Source organism: Pithys albifrons, chromosome 11 (genome assembly GCF_047495875.1).
Source record: "Pithys albifrons albifrons isolate INPA30051 chromosome 11, PitAlb_v1, whole genome shotgun sequence".
Classification (NCBI taxonomy): domain Eukaryota; kingdom Metazoa; phylum Chordata; class Aves; order Passeriformes; family Thamnophilidae; genus Pithys; species Pithys albifrons.
In genome coordinates, this window is record NC_092468.1 from 21108963 (window position 1) to 21127654 (window position 18692).

Here is an 18692-nt window from a genome sequence, read left to right on the forward strand (position 1 = left end):
TTCTGCAGCACAGAAGGAAACCTCCTGTTACCACTATCTGCTGCTTACAGTGCAGATGCATTTTTACACTATCATGTTGCATAAAATTTTCTTCTGGTTGTGTCCACACAGGTCAAATTGATGATTCCCTTCTCATTTAGAGAAAAGCTTCTATAATTTTCACCCAAAGTACAGAGCATAAGAAAAAGGATTTTATGTAGCCCATTTTATTTTATAGTATAACAAGTATAGCCGTCCCTGTTTGCTAATTAGACAAATGCAATACTGATCAATCTCTACACTGCATCAGTACCATGACAGGAATTTAGAGGAGTTCAGTATTTGCTAAGGATAAGACATTCTGGTCGTCTGCAAGTCCTTGGGTCTTTTCCAAGTGTCTCAAATTCTAAGTTTAATACACACTTACATGGAGTCTTACTATAGTAGTATCTGCATTTAAATACTGTTCAAGTTAGAAAAACATGAAAAGCAAATTATTTAAATAATTCCACAGTCCTAAAAGAAAACTTCCAATTCTCCAAAAGTTCTTAGAGAAGGATCATAATTCCCATCCTAAAGGGAATACAACCAAGCCCACACTGCAGTGTCATTAGGCAGAACAAAATTATAAAACAGCTGTGGGTTGCTGTCCTGCCCTATGGGCTCACTGCAGGTCCAGCACTCCTTCTGTAAGTATTACAAACAGCTTCACTTTGGCCTCCTTTTAACATTTCAAATTCATTGTGCTCCTGGAACCTGGTTCTGTGGCACATGCCAGTATCACAACCCTGCTAGTGGCATATGGTTTCTATTATGTCTAACAGCACTGGGTAAATTTGAAGAAAGCTTTGCTTGAAACTAATGCTTTTTGAGTACAGAAGCCTCCCTGGTGCCTTCATCCACAGCCAGAGCAGGGCAAGTGAAGCCAAAAAGTTTCAAACACTGAAAATTACCCATTCTGAGTGATATCACCAAATCAACAAGAGATGCTAAACAGTCAAACAGGGTGTGGCCATGACAAAGGACTACATAGTTGTACTCAGAAGTAACTCACTGTTCACAAAGTTAATAAAATAACTCTTTTCTGCAATGATTTGACAAACAAAACAAGCTGGTCACATCTTACCAAGAAATTCAGTAAGTTACACAGTTCTAGAGAACGACTGAAAATATGCAGTTTCAGAGGATACATTTTCCATATACATGAGAAATCAAAGCATATACATATATAATGAAAGCTGTAGAGTGCTGAAAATTAGTCTCGGGTTTGGCTCTTACTTTCCTACAGATATTTAATTACCCCTTCATCATTTTCACTGCCTTGCTCTCTATACCAGGAATATGGTACAGTGAAAGTAAAATTAAGAGGAACAAAAACGTGAATTCCCATTCTAGCAATTTTGTTTGCAACTGAGCTCACAACATACCGAAGCTCAGAGCTGCAACCTGATTTTCAATTATTTATACTTTGTTGCCTTTGTAATTTCATATTTTCCATTCAATTAGAATGATCTCTCCTTCATATGCATATTCAGTTTTCAGACAAAACCAGATGCTTGCCAAGGCAGTGTGTGAGACACATAAGCATTCATGCCACTGACTGTCATTCTGTTTAATTACTGAAGCCTAACCCAAATTACTGGCTCATGCCTATACTTTATTTTGACTAAATTTTAAGTTTTGCAACTTAACTCCTTAAAATACTTAATTTCTTTCTTTCTTTGTTCTGAGAACGTAATAACCTCACATTTCTTTCAAAATAAATAGCAACTATAATAAGAAAAGTTAGAAGAGGTGTTTGATACATATTTTTCATTTACCTTAAAGCCAAGATGGGATCAGCTTTGTAGAGACTGTCACGAAGGCATATTTTCAATCTGGCCTCTACACAAATTCTCTGCAAAAGAGCAATACATCACACTTTATAACACAACTCATTGAAACACAAAACTAACAATTTTCAATGATATAACTGGTAAATATAAATAGAAGATGCATTTTCCTGACAGAGCAGCAAAGTAGAACATATTTTTAAACATGATGGTACTTAAGAAGTATTTTTTGTACTTAAAGAAGCCAAATGACTGCCTAAAATGTTCAAATCAATGTCCTTGCAACAAGCAAGGTCTGGTTCATGAAGCAGCAGATTCCTACTCAGGGAATTTGTGGTGGCCCTTCTGCTCTAATACAAAACACTAGAAAATAAGCCATAGCCTTGGTTATCCATCACTGAAGTAGAAGTGTTCTTATTACAAAAAAATAAATCTCCCTTCTTCTTTTAATGAAGTTCAGAAGGTACCAATGTGTTCCTTCCCCAAGCAAAACAAGGTAGCTCAGTACATCTTCAAACAGTCTCTGTGTATATCACTGAAATTCAGTAGTAATCAAAGATTATTATAAAGATTCCAGAGATAACTCCACTAATGAGTCTCCACTGTTGCACTACATAATGTATTTTAAAAATGGGAAAAAGGGTCCACAGTAATCAAGTTCTGTCATAACTTTCTGTAAACACAACCATATCAGGACAGTAAAGAAGTAGTATTAAAAAAAATAGAGAAATGCACCGCAACTGTTTAAGAAAAGACCGGCCTTGGCACTGAGTGCCCTGGTCTAGTTCACATGGTGCTGTTTGGTCACAGGTTGGACTTCATGAGCTCGGGGGTCTTTTCTAACTTAATTGATTCTGTGATTCTCTGACTTCTTTTCAACATTCAGAATGCAGAACCCACTGAGCTCCTGCAATACTCCATTTTGTAGGACCACATCCAGCACTAACCCAAACAAACAAATAATGCACTGAACCAGCAGGAGTGCAGTTTCCACTTCCCAGACACTTGGTTTGAATATAAATTTTACTAATCCATCATAAGGGTTGTAGCAGCCATGGTGCAACAGGATTCCCCTTGTGCAGGTAAGAAGGTGGAAAGAGTGTCTGGGAGATGGGCAGGCTGTGGTGAGGGATGAACTGGCTTCTACACCTTTTCCAAGGTATGATTTCAAAGGTCTGACCAAATTTATCCTTTAAATAATGGGGGGAATAAAAGCCGCAGAGGAAAAATTTTAAAGATACTTCTGAATTTGCCATCTGGAGATAAATTATCTTAAAACAAACAAACAAAACAAAAAAAAAGACAAAAGAAAAAACAAAAATCCAGAAGCAAACTGATGGTACTCTAACTATTCATACTTAATTTTGCTGCATAATTCTGTTCAAGGTAACCCTGCAGAGTCACAGTTCACAAAAATGGACCAGGAAGGCAACCCCTTTATCATTGTAGATGTAAACCCTGTCCTGGGTGCTTATAGTAACTCAGCCTAAAAAGTCATCAGCTCCAATCCCCCATTTAAAGCAGGTATAACATCAACATTAGATCAGGATACTCAGAGTTTTTACAGTCAATTAAAACTAAGAGAAAAAAAACAGTCCTAAAGGGAATTCATGTTTCGCCCTCCAAAGACCCAATCTCATTTTCACAAAGATAGTTGAAAATGAACTGCAACAAAGCAACAAAAATTCAAAATGAAGTAATGATTGATTTACTGGCATTCAAAAATCACATTTCCTTGAAATTCATAAATACAGTATCATACTATTATTGTACTACTTCTACAAAACAATACCTTCAGACTATAATGCTCCTGTAAGCACACATTACAGTTATGGTTTTACTGGGCAAGACTAAAGGAAGCTGATAAAAATAACAAAAAAAGTCATTTCCCTGGACCAGAAAAAAGACTTATTTGCTCACAGGTCTCAGATAAAAGCTTCACGTTAAAACATTTTATCTTCCTTACAGTTTTACTGCTCAAAAGATGAACTATGAGATTAAATCCAACTTTCTATTAAGCTCTAGAGATGGTCACATGCCATGCAACTCATAAGACTTCAGGGTTTGGACATAGCAGTAGATATTGAATATATGAGGGAAGCATTTCAAAAAGGCATTAACACTAATAGGGCTTACATATGTGTATCAAGGGAAGAATATCTGCTAAATTATGATACTACTCAGCTGTGACCCAGAGGACAGAAAGAAGCCATCTGTACAGTTCCACAGAATTCTGAGAGATTCTTCTAAATTCACACACTTACAAGGCTTTGATTTTTTCTAAGCATCTACTGAAAAAAAAAAAAAACAGGAGAAAAAAAAACCAAAACACCTCAAATCCCACACTAATCACACTCAAAAATGTTTGTGCTTTACCAGTTCGAAGAATAAGCACAGGGGCAAATTTAGCACACACAGAATGGGGTTTTTTGTTTGTTTGTTTCATTGAAAGCCAGAGGAAAAATAAGAACACAGAGAACAATTCCACAAAACACCAACAGATTAGAGTTTCCTCCAGTCTCTTGCATTTAGACAGCAATATTTAAAACATGCAGAACATTTTAAGGTTTTTTCCCCACCATGACTTAGTAACTGCAGGCTCTCACACCCCTGCATTTTCTAGATATGCAGTTATTAAGGGACAACAACAAGATTCAGCATCAGGGAACTGAAAAACAAGCTCATGTTTCAGTTTTCCTGTTTACCAGATAGAGTCCCTTATTTCCTTACTGACCACCTTCCTGGGCAGGAATGACTATGACCATCATATGCTTCAAAATTTTTGTTCATGCCACATGTATCACATGTATCTAACTGTTAAGCAGCAATCAAAGGTATAGACAACGACTCTGGAGTCATTTCAGTGGGGAAGTATTAGCCCAAGGAAAAAAATTTCTATTCACAAATTCTGAAGAAGTTATTCTCTCCTCAGTAAAGTTTATATTTAACAAGGTAAGTATTTTTGCTGGGACAGAATATTGCAAATTAGAGCAGAAATCCCATTTCACTTAAAATTGTAATTCTTGTGTTTCACGAGGCTCAGAATTCAGTGGGTAAGAAGGCAGGGAGGGGAGGGAGGGATACAACAGCTCATGGATTAGATGTTGCCACTTCCGATCCATCATCACACTGTCTCAGATTATGAAAATGAATTTTTTCCCAGCAGTACATTTTATGCTTGACAGATTACAGATCGCTTTACACATTCACAATTGGAGCACTCTGATTTTACAAAAGTTCAGGTCTTTTGAGACCAGCATTTGTTATATGGCTTGACACTGAGTCAAGAAAAACATTTCAGGAGACAATGCCAGAGACACTTTCTGGCAATGAAATGGGTGAAGTCACACACTCCTTAATGATCTCTGCAGCCAGCCTGAATTTAACACTTTGACTTTACAGCTGGCTCAGAAAGGTCATTAGACTATTATATTCACTCTTATGTAGAGCAGCACTATACACATGTAAAGTTTCTATAGCAACACTTTCTTAATTCACTCTTTAAGCAAAACACCAATTAGCTTTTTATTATAGCCAATTAAAAAAATCTGCACACTAATTGACAACCTCTCTACTAAGAGTTTAAGCTTATGCAAAAGAAAATTGCAGTGAAATTTTCCATGGTAATAGCTTCCTTCCTATTCTTTCCTCTTAAGAGAACAGTAAATTATTTATGATCAGGGCTGAACATTTCTTTTCCAATCTAAACCATTTAGACACACAGAAGTAACCTAACCTCATGTGCCTTAAACCTTAGCAGAGCCTGAAGATTACAGGTTTCAGAAAGGCATCAGAAAGGTAAGCAACTTATTTCTGCATCACAAGATACTGGGCATTGGACTGTGCACCTGGAGATCATGCAAGAAGCAGCCAGTAAAATGCCTCTCTTTCAGAGTATTTAAGCATGTTGAGCCAAGTGAGAAAGATGGCAAACAACAGTACTGAAAGTCAAATTCAACAGGGCAGCAGAGACATTTTTGTTTCCTTCTTAATACTTAGCATTGTTTTTTTCACATGTCTTCTACACAGCTGGTGATGACAGCTTCTTTGTATGTCACTTCAAGTAGCAAATATCAAGATATATTAGTCAGAAACCAGTCAGAGAACACAATATAAAAAGAAACACATCATGATGCAGAGTATCACAAGAAGTAACCAACAATAAAAGCTAAACTTTCCTTCTTGGTAAGATCTTCTGCAGGAAGCTGAATAAAAATGTCATTCCCCTTTCAGTTTTTCCATGTGAGGTGTTGGGATTCACCTTACTAATAAATAAATAAATACACAGAATGAAGTAGCAGATGGCTCCTCTGACAAGCTTGGCATGCCCCAATCAAGAATTAATGGTACTTGAGGTATCAGTAGGTCTGCTGGTTCTTAAGGACAAACTAGAGAAACTACTCCTCACCATCTCATACTTGCTTATCCACACTGTCCTATACTGCAGTATTAGCACAGACACTTCAGGCATCTCACACATTATGTGGGGACACCAGTGCAGTAACCAGAAGTTTCCTTTGAAAGGCTGACAAATAGAAAGAGGGGTTAGAGTGGTCTTTTCAAACCTATCCCTGTAAAGGAGAAATCAAGACATGCAGAAGAGATCACTATTTGTAACCCTGAAGTTGCTGCAGCATTAGAAGACCATCTGCTGCAAAGTCACAGGGTCTGGAGCACATCAGTGAGCTGTGCAGAACACAGGGACACCAGAGATAAGGAACTACAGCTAAGCAGCAGAGTTGCAGGCTTTTATTATTGGTGGTAAGCTCCCAAACACAATCCCTTAATGGCCAGGAAATGGAGCATATTCAAGCTTCCAGCTTTTCAAGTGCAAAGCCCCCACTGTCAGATGCAGAGCTCTACCTCCTCCAAAACACAGAGCACAGTGTTACACACAGAACGGGGACTAATTGAAACTAATGCCAACATTTGCTGTCCCAAGACCTGGATGATTTCTGCTCTAGTAAACCCTGCAACCAGCATCTCACTACAATACGTGGCAGTTCACACACCCCTGCAGTGAATGTCTCTCCTTCTCTACCCTTGAATGCATTTGAGGAGAAGGCTTAGGGCAGAGTTTAAAGACAGCTGGTAATCACAGAGCTATTCATTGGCAGCAGTCAGGATCACCTTCAGCTGCTTTCCAGGAATCTTACATTCCCAGGATCAGAAAGGCTACAGCTGGTGACAGTCACTTTTCAAATACATCATCACTGGGTATCTCTTTCTTACTGTCTTCTCTGATCTGCTCTTTGCCCACTCAGCCTGCTCTGAACAGGCACGTCCATGTGGTCAGGCAGGTGGTGTGTGATGCGAAAACCCTGGAGGGAGTAAAACAACAGATATGATTTCTGGCAGCCTCAGCCCTGCCAAGAAAACACCCTCAGTGGACTAAAATATGAACCTAAGCCAGCTGTGCAGTCACCCCAGTCTTTGGAAAAGCAGACAGTTCACAAATCAAGAAGATCAGGTGGATGCTTCTCCTCTATATTTCTTGCTATTATGCTCAGCGTTCAAAGGATCTTCATTAAAAGAACAATTTGCACATCGAGCTGCAGGTAAAGGATACAGACCTATGTTCCCTTTAAGACTGCAGAAGCAACATCTTTTTGGAATGACTTTTTTTACTGTTTTACAGGAGGGCTTACTGCTATTAAATTGTCTTTATCTAAGTACAAAAGCTTGAAATATTCTGTTATTTCCAAGAAGTAATGAGATGGCTTTGTTGCACATCTAAATTACTCACCCACTGTTATGACCTACCACAGAACTAAAGCAAATTAAAACAATAGCTGAGACATCATTGCAAGCATGGATTTTCAACAGTTTTGAAACATCCCTTTTGACTCCTTTCATTTACTTTTCTGCTTTTGAAAACCATAAAACACAGAAGTGTGATTGCAGTAAATTTTGATAACTACCACAGATTTCTCCCACTCTCTCAGTGAAGGAAAGTATTTCAGAAAAACCTTCCATCCAACTTTATCTTTTCAATTTCTGCACAATCCCGTGGTGGCAATAATATGCACCCTTAACACCGGATGATGGAAAGACAAATTTAAAGGAAACCATAATTTTCCCACAATGTTTTTCAACCTCTGAAAAGAGTTGACTTTCTCAATCCAAAGTCTGGACACAGAACTTGAAATCAAAGTGTCTGTACAAAAGGTATTTTTCTGTCTTCACGTCTTGGTGAAGAAAGAAAAGTATCAACTTTATGACCTACTACACTTCAATAATCTGAAGTCACTACTACCAAATCTAAGAAAACTCAGTTTTTATTACTATTATTTATATAATATTAATATCTATCATTATACTGTAGTTATAGATAATACATATTTATAGATAATATGTTGTTTATTAATGCTTGAAGCTACTAAAATGTTATCCAAATACTGCTATTTCAACACTGTTCTATTTCTTGGTATTCTATTGAAGATGTATGGCAAAATCTCTGACTTGCAAACAGATCAAATAGGAAATACTGAAAGGTTCTCCTTGCTTTGTGCTTTGCCAACTCTATTTACTAGAAGGTTGCAAGTTAGGGGTAGATTTAATACTTTTTATAAAACTTCAACCTTGGATTCCCAATTGCCACAGTATAAGCTCTGAAATCAGAAACACTGAATAAATATAAGTGGATATCATGAGCCCTATCAAGTTCTTGGACCATGGCATGACAGAGAAATTATTGCAACTTTTTAATTAATCTCAAAACTCATGCTTTTTTTGTAAGACAAAATAAATACAACTGAACTCCAGTCTTGCTGTTGAAAATGACCAGTTCATTTCTACAAGTGTTGTTATATTTTTTTCTATTTTATCATTTCAAAGATAAATTCAAAGATCTAAAGACATGTCAGGTTAAGCCTAGAAAGGAAGCAAGAGTTTCCAAGAATCCCTCCACCTCAGTCAGGAAAATTTGATCAATTAAAATAGAACCAAATACTGAGAAAAAATAGTACAAGTTTCTGTGGAGGAACAACACTATAAAAAATCCAGTCTATCTTCCCCTTCCTATTGCTTTCATCTAAAACTTTCAGAAAGCATCTAGGACTTCTTACATCTTAGATTAGGGGTAGAGCAGCATATATTTCTATTATATGTATGAGAAAAATCAATAGATGCAATTCAGATCTCAGCAGCACACACAGTTTGATGGATCCACTCCTCTGGTGAGTGCCAGGTTGCAGCTGGGAATCAACAATCATTTCAGTGCCACCACCAGCCTTTATGGCACCTGACCACCCACTCTGCACCTCTGGGCCCCAGCGAAGGACTGGAAGAAAGAAGAGGCAGTACAAATGAAGAGAAACAGGGAACTTATGTTGGCATTTTGCTTTGTCTTTGAGATAAGAACTCCAACAGTTTGCCTTTATATATTCAGATAAAAATAACTGAGTATCTACCACTCAAATTAAAGGACACCGATGGCTGTTTTGAACTGAAAGAAAAGGCCAAAGAAACTGGCTTTAGTTACAAAGTCCCCTAAGAATAAGCAGCAGAAGGTTGTATCTTTGTTGGGTGGATGAAACTGTTACCTTCCCTGCTCCTAATGGGATTCCCTGGGGTCTCCTTTTTACCAGTTTCAAAAGGTCAGTCTTTGCCTCCAAGTGCTTCTCGTCAATGTTAAAGCCACAGCTTGCTCCTTGATACAAAGATAAAAGAAGTATTTGCTGGTTTAGACCACCACAAACTGAGAATAAGCCCCACTGCAGGATTTCAAAGCAGCAAGTGCATAACACAAGATGGTCAAGGGAGGGTAACATTCTGAAGGAGAACAAAATAACTTGCCGTGATATACTCAGTGACATATTTCACTTCCAGTCTGGCCCAAAATGCACTGAAGTTTGCAGAACTTCTGTTGATTTTAACAGGTTTGGGAATACGTCCTTTATGCCCTCTAAAATTATATTAGGAAAGTAGTATCAGTTTATCAGGTTTAGTGGGCACACACACCACATTTTATCTTAAAGCTTCTCCCCTTCAAGGAGAAGTTCACATGCTCAGCGAATTTAGGCACAAGAAAAAAATGCAAATGAGAGGAAAGGCAGATTCTTAATAAGAGAACAAAGACAACAGGTTCATCTTCCAAATGTTTTGCATTTTCTCCCTTGGCAAAAAAATAATACAGATAATATACATTATGTTTTTACTTGTTTTCACACCAATATTCATTTCAGTTGTGAAAAGAAGACATATCTCTCTTTATAGATAAATCATAAAAAATAGCAAAAAGTCAATTTCCAGATTTTATAATTGTTTTCCATCTAATAACTTGTTGTATTTTGCAACTGCTAAGATATAAACCTCGCCAAACACAGGTTTATACAGCATGACTATAGACAATCTTCTGTCCACATTTTATTAAATTCATTTTATCAGCAGAGTTCATAAATTGGAAATTATATATATATATAAAAATCCAATGTAAACAGACCATACTGGGGGCCTGAGCTTTTTATAAGAAAGACGAAAAAACTAGACCATGCCTCTCCATCTTGCCCCAGCATACAGACAGGCAAATTTTAAAAATTTAAACAGTTCTTGGCTCATCAGCACAGGCTCACATGCCACGTGACATTTGCTCAGCACTACAGAATCTTCAGTCTTGATCCTCCAGTTCTGCTCCCTCTGGAACAGGCAGAGCTCAGGGGCATCAGCACCACTTGTGGGGGCTCTATGGGGAAAGGTGACTTTGGGCACTCAGCAGGTTTAAAATCTCCTCTTGTATCCAGGGAATCACAGAGGGTGTGTGAGTCCAGGACAATGTGAGTGAACCCCAGTGCTGACAGAGTGTGGAGACACTTTCCAATCTGTTTTCATACAGCAACTATTTTGTGGCATAGGGGTGCACAAAGCAGTGATCAATGAGCTCGTTCAGGCACGTTACACACATTACAGTAACTCAGAGCTGTTTGCTAATGAAACCAGACTGCACCCAAGCTGCCTTACCCTGAATCATGCTGGGTATTCCTGCCCAGCCCTAAATTGTGCTGCATCATCTCATCCTCCAGAAGACACCACGTTTAAGTCATTCCATCTTTTTGTGAAGGGAATGGGCAGTGAGAAGACTCCCCTTCTTCCCTCATAAGTGATGAAGTACCACAGAGGTCACCCTCCTCTTCCTCACTGCCTGGAATCAGGAGCACTCAATGCCCTTATTCAACATGAGAGGAGATGCATGACTTCAACTGATCCTGCTTGGTGTTTCATGGCTAGAACATGCCATGGATGTGGGACCTACATCACACATCTGCCTTTGTCCCTGCCCAGACAGGAGCTCTGGTCTTCTCAGCTTCAGTCCATTTGCAACTTCTGGTCTTCATCCTCCTTGAATAACAACAGCATAGGGATCTCCTCCTGGTGAACCACAGCTCTAGCAGCCTACCATCCATACAAGATTAGAAGGAAAATACAAGCTGATTCATTTTGAACACTTCAGCTACACTGAGTTTTGCTGACTTATTATTGGTCAGCATATTTATTATGCTGGATATAAATAAAACATTAAACACTGGACTCAAAATATCCAAAATAGCCTGCAATTCTCCTTCTTCCTGAGCAAATTAAATGAGTTTTCGCCACAGTGGTTTTTTCTCTTTTTCTTGTTATTAAAGAACCAACACAAGGAAAAACTATGACTATCTACGCCTTTACTAGAAAAAGAGAAGGAAAAAAAAAGACGATAAAAAAGCACAAAGAAGGAAAAAAAAAGAAAAAAAGGACTATCCAGGAGATTATACAAACAGAAAACTTACATTAGTGCTATAAGTTGAATTCTGTGCTATTGTTGCTGTTGCATTATTTTGGTAATTCAATTAACTTCCGATGTTGTCAAATGAAAAATCAGAACCAGTTTGCACAATGAGTCCTTATACACAATAGTAACACAATTACACAAATTTCTATTAGTCTATGCTATCAATTAAATACTCTCAAAGGCAAAGGGCAAAATACATATTTTACAGCAGGAGTTATGAATTCCCGTAGTCCAGGAGACAAGTATTGTAGATGGTGTCCAATAACAATAAATAATTCTGAAATCTCATTTTCTAAGTAAACCCACTGCACTACTGCAATATATGTTTTCACTTAGCTGCTGCCAAACTTAGCTATGTCACCAGCAATTATGAATAAAGATCATATTGATTTAAGAGCATACACTGCTAAAAGTCAGTGTTCCCATAGGTGGGACAGAGGTGACATCAGAATTGCAAAGCATCTAAAACAAAAACCCCATCTTAAACCATTCTATAAAGGAGAGCCTAAAGAGGGCAGAACACACAAATTGGCTAGTAAGGCAAAAAACCCCACAGTCTTGTTCATGCTTGAAGAAACATGAAAGAAAAAAAACCTAAGACCTGTAGCAATTTTATTTTGATTTTTAACAAATTTCAGACATATCTTGCCTTGAAAGGCCACAGAACAGTGACTTATAATTGTTGCAAACACAAAGCCTGATTCTCCATTGGATAAATCAGTAGTCCCAGTGGAAGCGAAAGCTCCTGAGGTGTTGGTGGAGGGCAGGTCAGACACAGCCACCAGCAGCACTGTGACTTACGACTCTCACTGACAGTAAGTCTGTGAAAGGATCAGGAAAGCTCTGATTGCCTATTATGCATTATTAAGACACAGATCAATACGGAAACCTCCAGGGGCCACTAATATGCTCTGCACGTGTGATTTAACCTTCTGCAGACACATTGAGCGAGCACTGGAGGCTGGTTCCTGCAGGCCATGGCCAGGGACTCTGATGCACTGCCCAGTTTGAGCCAGGACAGAGCTTCCCTTAGGCAGGACACACATGGCTTCTCTTATACCTCACCTTCATCCCACTTTCCTCTTGGATTTTTTTGCCCACCTCCTTGTTTTCAGGGGTTTTCCAGGACAGTTTCCACAACTCCACCCAGCAGCAATGGCTCTGCTGCAGACACACCTGCACATAGTTTTCCCACCCCGGGGGATACACTGTAAATTTGCAGACTTTAAAGCATCTCCTTTTAAGCCCTTGGTTCACCCTATCACTTCACAGAAGGCATGTGATATACGGGAATGAAGTGTGGAAGTTTGCCCCAAAAAGGCTGGGTTTGGACTGCAATGCCCAACAAACACTTGACAAGAGCCAAACAGCTGTGAGTCCTGCTCGCTGTGCCAGGTACAGCCAACACACACCTCAACCTGTGCTCCTCCAGCTACACCCACTGCCATTAAATTTCAATTTAGGCATTTTGGGACAGAGGCTGGGCTGGGAGATGGGTTTGTCTGCAGGCAGCAACCAAATGCAAAAGCTGCCAGACTCCAGCTGGAGACTCTACACATTACTCTAAATACCAAGAGTAACCTGTTATTTCTGCATGTTTCTTCAGCTGAGGGGCTGATTTTAAGGATCAGAGAACAAAAACAGCTCACTTTTGAAAGATAAAAAGTAAAATATTAGGAGTTCCAGATGCTCAATAATTTTCTTCACAAGACAGGAATACTGCTTCAAATTATCCTTTCCACCAAATAACATTCTTTTTTCTTGAAAACCTGAAAATAAAGGTAATTTCTGAAGAATAGCACATGTCACAAATACATGTACCATTACCACTCTGAGAGACTCACACCACTTTGGACACAGAGCTGGGCAGATTTGGGTGATTTACAGTAAGCATAGTTAATAACTTACAATAATCGTGCTTAGCATCAAGCTCAGAATGAACTGCTGCCAAACTGACAAATGTGGCTATGGAAATTGATAGCTTTGAAATTTCTTTCAAGGTTCATGCACAGAAAACCTCGCCAGCAGACATGCAAAAATCAGAATGCTTTTAAGAACAACAGTATTTTACATGTGACTGAATTAATTATGTGAAAATCACCCACCTAGAAGAAAAACTGTCTCCAGCTTTGCTGACTATGTGTTTGTTTCCAGCACAGAAATAACTTTGTATATTGGGAAAAAGGAGGATACTGGATTCTTTCCATCTTTCGAAGGGTAGAAATAAGTGTGGAGGGTAAAGATAAGTTACTCATTTAAAACAGATCTTCAGGCTGTAAAACACTCTCAATTGCAATACCAATACAACTCCCATATGATTCGCCTTCTCCCCAAAGTTAAGTGACCCTTACTATTAATTCATACATTAACTACTCCTGAAAGGAGTTTCTCCTCCATCCTCTAAGAGTTATTCTTCCAGACATAGAAGAACATGCATTACAAAGAGTTCTGTTCATAATCATACCAGAAAAAAACAATAAAAATAACAAAGCAATGCAGGTTTTGAACACTGGACACTAAAGGAAAAATTGGCAAGAAGACAGAATGGGAAAGAGTGGAAAAAAGTTGTTTTCATAAAGCTCACATGGCAGCCAGGTCAATCTATAGGCTGGATTGCTGAACTATGACTGCAAGGCATCTGGCTCCACATGCTCCAACTGCCAGATTTTGATCCTGTGGGTTAAAATTCTGAATTTCTCAATCCAAGAGCAGATGTTTCTACAGGTTTCAGAAATGTGATTTCATTAATTCACCAATAAAAAACATGAAGTCTCACTAGAGCATGCCTGCTTTTGGGGAAACACAGTTCACAGTACAGCAAAAGCAGATTGGGACAAGAAAGGCTGGGGGAAAGCAGAAGAAAAAAAACATGAAGAGGCCAAAGAAGAGAGCAGAAATGGACTCAGAGAATAGTGAGAGTCATGGTCAACAGTGTTCTCCAAAACTCTTACTGCAGAACCAAACATACTTCAAACCACCACCTTGATTGATTAGAATTCTGTCAATACTCTCTGATAAAAGAGACAAAATCTGATCAACCAGGAAAGCAGTTGAATGAAAGCTTGAAGAAAGCATATTGAACTGCAAGAAAAATTAAAACTATCTTATATTTAACATACATATATACAACAGAAAACTGAATTAATATCAGTGAAGGATGAAATGTTTCTGACTTGAGTAGCTGATAATCGAAAATTCAAATGAAAACATTTCTTTGTTTTCAAACTCTTCGAGTTCTTAAGTATTAGAGGGGGAAGAGGAGAGTGGGTGAGGATGTGGAGGAGGAAAGTGTGAAGGACAGTAGGAAACAAAAACAACTTGCAAGTTGAAAACCACTGCAAGACAGATGACTGCCAAGTACAGCAACGAGTCCCATGGAAAAAAAAACTTCAACTGAGAATACTCCCATGCTGCAGGTAAAACAGACTGCACAGGGGTGCAGTAAGATGCAGTAAAACAGCACCACCAGCACATGGCTGTGTGTGAACATACAGTGATACAGCATCATTTTATATTCTACATTCCTACATCACACTTTCTTACATTTATCACTGTAAACAGTGCAACTTACTGTCTGCCTTCTGTACTTTGAAACTGCTGATGCTGTTTAAACAACTTCTACCCTCAAAATAATACTCAATTTCTCCATGAAATATTTACATTATGCTTCTAGCACAGGTTTCTGCTCAGGGTCCTGTTAAGCTCTTATGGTGAGCTGAGTCAACATGTCATGTGCTCAACCTTTTAAACTCTGTTTCTTTCAGATTACATAAAAGCAGAAGGAAACTGGAAGACATGGTTGCACTTTTGAGTTTTCACTGAATGAAACCATAACTGCTATTAAAGAATAGCAAAAGATGTACATGTACACATCAAAACCTTATTTTAAAAATGCTGTCCATCTCTTCAACTTAATTAAGTCCCACCAAATGGAAGGTGTTACTCCAGTGTGCTCCTATCCCATCCAACTCCTACTCTCCTACACATTATCCAACTTCTGTGCCAAACAAGATCATTTTACACCTGCTGTATAATTGATTGTTTTGACATTAAATGTTCATGCACAGCAGCACACGCCACTTCTTCCCTGTGACCATGGGAATGTGATCTTTGAGTTGCCAGAACTTCCACAAAAGTCAACAGCAGTTGTGCTCACAGGAAATGTGTTTCTGGTTTTCAGTCCAGAATTTCACAGCCCTCAAGAAATATTCTCTGAAATTCTTCTTTTCAGCCCTGTTTTATTGAGGGGAAAAATACACAATGTCTTGCATGATTGAGATCAGTTCAACATAACTCCATGTTTTTACTCACATTTGGCTATTCTCACGCCCAGCAAAACAGTACGAAAACCTACATGGAAATTATTCAGTTGTAAAAGAATCTGGGTAGAAATCCCACTGTCATATGAGAACTATTTAGGGGATTACGGGTATCAGCATTTATTAAATTAAACTTCATTGACTGTAGGCTAATCATGAAGACTAACACAGTCTTGCTGATTTTCTCACATGGAGGCAACTGAGATGTATTTAGTTTTAAGCTCCTTGAATTTATATGTATACTTGTGACAGTCCCTACTATCAAAGGAACACACCTTTGCACTCTTACCACCCAGGAGTACCCACATCAGAGCAAAGGTTGGGCTGTTTTGCCTTTTTTCCCCACTCTTGATTACTGGACAAGTCTAGAGCAACTAAAGTTCCAAGATTCAGACTCAATTAAGCAGCATCTGGGCAGTCACAATAAGCAGAAGCCATCCTGTTAATAGATTTTGATAAAGATGCTTCAGTACTAGAATCCCTCTTTACTACTTAATGTTTAGAAGCCATACAAGCATCTCACCCTAAATCACTTAATCAGTTAAATAACACCTTATTCCACAGCAAGGTGAATTCTGCCTGGAAAGTCACACATTGCTCAAGCACTGAATATAACTGCAAACACACCCCATATACAGAGCTCTGCCATTGTACAGCACACTGTAAACCCTGAAAATAATGGCATGATGAAAGAATTATACATTAAAAAGATCACAGTTTTAAATAAAATTGGTGAAAATTTAGAAGTGGTGGAGGATTCAATAAAATGGCTTACCACAAGAGAGCATACTTGCATATAGAAACTGCTCAACAGTTAGGGAATTCCAGCAGAGGATTTGAATTTTATTTTGTTAATTAAAAGAAGCAGCTAACCTGCGTATCATCATTGAAACCAAGGACTTTATCAAAGTGAGAAGCCCAATTAGGATCAGTCCTCTTTGGATGTATAGGCTAACATATCCCTCATCAGCTCAATAAAAACCCAAGGGTGCCTCTGCTCTCCAGAACTGCAAAACTAATAAACAATTTCATTTAATTTGAAACAGACTACACTGAAATCCAGTTTACCTCAGAGTACAGCGGATTCCATGCTTTTCTCCAGGGCACATGAGGAAAAGTAAGTATTAAAAACCTAATGTATCAAAAAGTACACTGAAAAGACTTAAATTTACAAACAGGGGAGAGAGAATGGCATATTTAGCAAATTTGAAAATCACATCCTCAAAATCTCTTATGATTTAAAACATGTTTCTATAACATCCTTTAAAGTAGTTTCTTAAGCTGAAATAAAATGTTACCATAAAATAATTTTTATTATTATTTTCAAGACTTTATAATAAAGTGCCACAGCTTCCTCTGCTACCCAGTATTATATTCTGGTTGTTTCCATCACCACCAAAGGGCCTGTCCAGTGTGAAAAAAACTACAAACTGGGAAGAGACTTCACTGTTTTGTAGGGGAGTCTTTCATCACTGGAAAGAAAATGCCTTTCCAATTACAATGCTTTTTCTATGGCTGTGCTTCAATTACAGTGCTATTACTATTTAACACAGTGCTTAAAGCATCTGATCCATGTTAGCTCAACCAGATATATTTTTGATGCATCCTTAATTGTCACTTAAATGCAAATGAACTCAGCATTTTTTCTTCAAGAGAAGAAAAAAAAAAGAGAGAAGAAAGCAAGCCAATTAAAAAAAATCCCAGCATATGGCAGAACAGCCCCCAAATGTTATAGTAATGGGCAAGAATAGACAGAAATATATTTTAGGTGCACTCTGAATGTTTAGTCAAAGGCCTTACAATCAAATAAGTAGTGACAATAATGTTTTCCTCTATAGGTTAAACCTAATTCCTGCAGCCTTTAAAACTACACTAAGAACTAACAATACTTTGCTGATGCTGCCCAATATGAAAGTAACTTTTCAGAATTTGGCTCTAAATACATTCTCTCTAGATACTCTTAAACCCTAATAATTGAGTAAATCACAATCAGGCCGATCAGCCAGGATGCTGGGGCCAAGATCAACTGGGCTATTCCACAGAGAAATGAAAGATTTTGAGAAGTTAATGAAAATTGTGTCTATTTTGCTATTCTTCATGACAAACAAAAAAACCCACACAGGGCACAGAGCAGCTACACTGAAACAGACTATGAGGTGCACACACAAAGAGAAAGGGAGGAAGAATCATCACAGAATCACAGAACTGTCTGGGTTGAAAGTGGCATTATGGATCACCCAGTTCAAATCCCCCTGCCATGGGCACGGACACCTTCCATTATCACAGGCTGCTCCAAGCCCCATCCAGCCTGGCCTTGGACACTTCCAGGGCTGGGGCAGCCACAGCTTCTCTTGGAATACTGTCCCAGGGCCTCACCACCCTTGGTCAAGAATTTCTTCCTAATATCTAATCTAAATCTACTCTCTTTCAGTTTGAACCATTCCCCCTCATCCTGTCACTCCATGCTCTTGTTCAAAGGCCCTCTCCAGCTCTCTTGGAGCACCTTGAGGCACTTGAAAGGGCTCTAAGGTCTGCCTGGAGCCTTCTCTTCCTCTGGCTGAACAAACCCAACTCTCTCAGCCTGTTTTATAGGAGCAGTGCTCCAGGGACTACAAATCCTTGCCTTGCAGCAACCAAACTGCATCTGCCAATTGCAAGAATATTCAATCACATTCCAGGTGACTCCCATAGCATTCATAGCAATGTTTCCCCCAAGGTTTTGGGTCTCATTAGAACATAAAAATCCAGCCACCACCAAACCCAGAAAACGGTTTCAATGAATACTTCTGACCAACT

The 18692-nt window shown here is 38.6% G+C and overlaps 1 protein-coding gene across 5 annotated transcripts in view; it reads right to left on the reverse strand.

Moving 5' to 3' along the window:
* The window catches only part of NAALADL2 (N-acetylated alpha-linked acidic dipeptidase like 2), a 439661-nt gene that overhangs the window by 343376 nt on the left and 77593 nt on the right, over positions 1-18692 (reverse strand). For all 5 annotated transcript variants that reach the window (XM_071566282.1, XM_071566279.1, XM_071566281.1 and 2 more), the window contains one exon: positions 1800-1876. The gene's annotated coding sequence lies outside the window, so the exon portion shown is untranslated. The remainder of the gene's footprint in view (positions 1-1799; positions 1877-18692) is intronic.